Here is a 5321-nt window from a genome sequence, read left to right on the forward strand (position 1 = left end):
TTTACTAATAAAGTTAAAGGGTATGTGATTGCCATTAAAAAAAAATTAATATCAAACATAGAACATTAAATAACTCGAACAGTTAAAATGGATAATAAGAAACGTATACTCTCAACTAAAGATGAGCGGGTATTGGTATTAGTATCGATTTTTTTTTAAATTTTGGTACGGTACCGACGACCAAAAGGTTCGGTTTAGTACGATACGATACTGATATTGAATCAATACCAATTTGATACCGATACCCTATCGGCACCTGGAACCATCTCGATATCAGAACCGAAAACATAACACCGATTTGCTACCTACGTATCGAATCAATACCAATTTGATACCGATACCGATACCAATTTATTAGCGATACCGATACCGAATCAATATGAGTAGATGTTTTGCTCATCCTACTCTCAAGACTCAACATTTTAAGGCTTGAAGCGGTTTGTAACGTTTGTCCATTTGCTTGGATGATGCCGGTGCATGTGGGTAGTTAAAATTGAATTTAAAATCATTTCTTATCAAATTTGTGATTAAATAGATTTTATGTTGAATGTGGTCGAATTTATTTACGAACTTTTGATAAAGTTTGACTCTATTTTAGTATTTGATATAGCAATAGCTGGCTCCTCTTTTTGGGGTTGCAATGGATTTAATGTTTCTAGAATATTTTTATTTCACGAGAATTATTTTTATGATCAAGTTGGTGTTTTAATCCAATAAGATGAGATGATGGTTAAAGTTTGAGATTTAAAAGTCTTAGATTTGAAATTTGACGAGGGTTTTCTCACAGCGATGGGTTTCCATGAGTCAGGCCTAGAACGTCAAAATCATTATGAACGGTTGACATCTTGTTTTAAAAAGACTCAAATCGGGTATTATTTTTTATGATGCAGTCGGCTTTCTGGTCCAATGACATGAGGTGATGGTTAAAGATTGAGATATAAAGGTCTTAGGTTTGAAACTTGGCTCGAGGGTTTTCCCATGATGATGGGTTTCTGTGACTAAGGCTTGGTACGTCAAAATCAGTATGAACGGTTGATATCCCGTCTCAAGAAGACTCACTCGAGTATTGAGGGTTAACATCCCACCTTAAAAAACTCACTCGAGTATTGGGGTTTCAAGCAATGCTAAAAAAAAAAAATTCTTACAAAACAAAAGATGGAGGGTATATAGATATCAACTAGAAAGTTCAAAAATAGCTACTATCAACTTTTATATATTCTCCTATTTTAAAGGAAATAATTTTAAATAAAATACTTAACTATTTTAGTGAAAAAAAATGTTATAGAATAAAATTGGTCATTTTTATATTTAATTCATGCATGTATCAGAGACGACCTGATTATTAAAAAGTAAATTGATGTCTTGGGCCTCCAGTTTTTTAATTATAGATTAATATCAAAATTACCAAATTTAGGTCATTTGGTATAGAGATATCGAGTAAAACGAGTAGCTTTTGTACATGTAGAAAATGTCAAGTTGATCCAGAATACTTTCTAATAAAAAAAATGTTTTTCATAAATAGTATGCTGATTTACTTTACATTAAAATGACCCCAGTTTCGTAACAATATATTGTGGTTAAAAACAAAGTACAAAAGGGGCATTCCGAGAATCGAACTCGGGACCTCTCGCACCCAAAGCGAGAATCATACCACTAGACCAAATGCCCGACGAATATTCAGATCACAACCTAATCATGATATATCAATACTTGAAAGTACAACGCACAAGGAGAATCATACCACTAAACCAAATGTCAGACTTGCTAATACCTTGATACTGATGGTCTGATGGGTCACTCAAACCGTAAAGAAGATTAGTAATATACAATCACCTCCTCTCGGGTGCAGGTGACCAACAGATCAGAAAGCACATATGGTGATGGTGGCGGCGACGTTTATTTTAGTGTCGAAGTAAAAAGTGTGAAAATCGTGAACCATATATACCACCTGAACCTTATGCATAATTTAGTCTAGATTTCATTTGAGTCACTAAATGAACACAGGATATTTGGATGAAAAATTGTTATCCATATAAGCATTGTAAAGACGTACATTATTTAATATTATATAAACCGATTATTAGACTAAATTATGCATATGGTTCATGTGGTATATAGGTTAATGTTGTATGTCTGTATTATAGATTGGATCATATTTGTGAAACAAAATACGGATTTGATTTAAGTTGTTTGACAAAATATAACTTGTTTGGTCTAACCTTAAAAATAATCGTTGAGAATTAAGATGATTTCATGTAGTTTTGGGCTTGATGCGATTCACCTGTGAGCATAAAAACTAGGGGTGCAAACGAGTCGATCCGAGCCCGAGCTCGACTAGGCTCGAGCTCAGCTCGTTTAACTTACACAGAGCTCGAGCTCGAGCTCGGCTCGTTTCGAGCTTTATTTTCAAAGCTCAAGCTCGAGCTCGTGAGTTGATTCTCAAGCTCGAGCTCGGCTCGGGCTCGGCTCGTTTATTATTTATCAATTATTTTTTATACAATTTTATAATTATTTTTATATATTTTTTTCTATTATAATTTTATGTATAAAAAATATATATTATTTAGTTATTTTTATTTATTTTTTATAACATTATATATATTAATTAATTATTATTGAATATATTTTTTAAAAATTATATAAATGTCAGGCTCGTTTAAGCTCGAGAGCCGGCTCGAGCTCGATAAGTGAAGCTCGGGCTCGATTATTAAACGAGCTTACTTTTAGGCTCGAGCTCGGGCTCAGGCTCGATTAAGCTCGGCTCGATCGAGCTTTTTAACGAGCCGATCTCGAGTAGCTCACGAGCAGCTCGGCTCGTTTGCACCCCTAATAAAAACACACCAGCAATCTGTGTAACCAAGTCATGTTAGGGTCAAAAGCGTCATCCTGCTCATTTGGTTTGGGTCTGGCGGATCTGGCCCACTTTTCGTCCAGAAATTTACATTTTTATTGTAAGAAAATGGCAAGTCAAATATATGTTTTTAGATAAGGTTTCTGGTAAACCCAACCTGGCCTGGCCCTTTTGAACCCCTACTAAATAGTGACCCGGCCCACTTCAACCTCTAATAGATATAACAAATCTATACGTGATATGTCATTAATGCAACACGGGTAAACAAGAAAAAAGACATAATTGTCACGATTGAGAAGAGAGTAATGTTGTCCAATGATACCTAAAGAACACAAAATGATCAGTTAACTGGTAATTCTAAATTTAAAATTACCACGAAAATAAATATGATGTCAAACAAAATGAATTATTAGCCAAGGCCACCTCTTAACCAATTCCTTTACTTTTAAAAAAAAATATGCGATTGATTCGCCAAATTGGATGCCATTTCCAAAGCCCGGCTTATACCCAAATGCAAAAACATTATATTATGAACGGGTTGGTTTAGGTTATGAATATATGGCTAATAGCGAACAGCAGTTAAAAATGAAGCCAAGTTCTGAAATGACAATCTCACTTAAGAATGTGCAGATTTGGGTGGTTATTCATAGGGGGGATTCAAATACTTTAGCTTAGATGGAAACTAGTCAAATGGGTTAAAAAAAGAAGTTGAAAGTCACCAAGAGTAAATCTTTTAACTTTTTAGTCTCCTAAACCATTTAATTATTAAAAAAAATCGATTATTATTGTAACAAACTAACATATTTTTTTTTGGTAAAAAATGAACTAAAAAGTTTTTAGCGCAACCCGGCCCAACATGTGCCTAGACGTAGTAACAACGTGTTTTGAAAATGAGGTGTATTTTATATTGTAACTTTTTTGGGGCAAATAAAAAATGAACCTAAAAGTTTCCAAGTGAACCCGACGCAACATGTATCTAGAAGTACCAAAAACGTGTGTTCAAAATGAGGTGTATTTTATATTATAATTTTTTTGGGGGTAAATATAATATTATACAAAGTTTTAGGAGATATATGAAAATTCCATGTATACCGTAAACCCTTAAGAATAAAATCTTTTTATGTTGACAATTTAACATGCCGAAAACAAACCTCTCCTAGAAACATTGTAGTATATAATTAACGGTGAAAATTAAACCCCAGATGTTTTATAGGATTTAAGAAAACTTCCAAAACATGTAAATCACTAATCATGAGATTTGATATGGACTTATCCAAGAATATTAAGACTCATATTTGAAGCAACTAGATAAAGACAAGTGGTTTCACTACAACTATAATTATGGATAACGAATTTAGGAGCTCGTCTAAGACACCCAACTCTCAATACGGTGATGATTAGTTTAGATTGATTATAAAATTTAAGTAGTTATATGTATGAATTTCCAGTGTAATCAATGATCCGTGTGTCTTTGATTTTGTTAAGGGTTGTTTATCCATATAATAGTTGACACTTATTAATTGATTAGGTTTTGTGTTATAGCTAACACTCGCGTTTGAATCAATGATTATTGATTAAAATGAATTCAATATGATCCTTCACTATCAAGTATCAACGAAATAAATTCTTTGAAATTCTATAAATTTGTGTAGCTATAGACTCCTTAATTTCCACAACTAGCCACACCTTTTGTATTTATTTCCCCTCTTTGAGACCTTTTTATCAATTTATATAGTAGTTTATTAACAATTAATTTATGTCACATGGAATGGAATGGAATCTAAACTATATAGTCTAGTATGAAGGAGGATGCATATTCAAGTTCAAAATTAAAAATAAGAAAATAAAATGATATACTAGATAAGATATCGTGTTTAAGAAAATCTCGAATTTAACCAGTAGCATGTCGAAAATGTTCGCTGTCTTTTCTTAAATTTTAATAGTTGTGGGAAAAATAGTCAATTAGCCAAATCCAAAATCTTTTCATTATTTTCAAAAATGTCATTGAAAATAAATTCTAAACCTAAATTGCGTTTAAATTCTAACTTTAATATTTTTGACATTTTCAAGTCAAAACTTTGAACCCGTAACAAATTTGATGATAAATTTACTTGCATTTTCAAACTTTTAAAAATACTCATATTACCCATTTTTGACCCGTAACAAATTTTAAGCCAAATGTAATTAACTTGTACCACACAATTTATTTACCAGCTTTTGACCCGTAACAATCAAATTTAAGTCCCACAAAAAACCTGAAACAATCATAAAAAAACCGAGAAACTGACTATGATAAAGTTTATTATAGATGAAAGTGAATGGTATATATTATACATTTTAACATATATATAGTTTAGTAAATTAACTGAAAAAATAAATAGATAGATTTAAAGCATATGTTTATAATTTATAAGAATATTTATTTTTATAAAAATGTATAATATATATAATAAAATAGAGTTTAAAGGAA

At 31.8% G+C, this 5321-nt stretch overlaps 1 non-coding gene across 1 annotated transcript; it reads right to left on the reverse strand.

The window, feature by feature from the left end:
- Positions 1-1596: 1596 nt before the first annotated feature.
- On the reverse strand, positions 1597-1668 carry TRNAP-UGG (transfer RNA proline (anticodon UGG)). The gene has a single exon. It is a non-coding gene; the product is annotated as a tRNA-Pro (tRNA).
- Positions 1669-5321: the final 3653 nt, after the last annotated feature.

Source organism: Bidens hawaiensis, unplaced genomic scaffold (assembly GCF_021521415.1).
Source record: "Bidens hawaiensis isolate Kalapana, Puna unplaced genomic scaffold, B.hawaiensis_p1.1 tig00031794_1, whole genome shotgun sequence".
Taxonomy (NCBI): Eukaryota; Viridiplantae; Streptophyta; class Magnoliopsida; order Asterales; family Asteraceae; genus Bidens; species Bidens hawaiensis.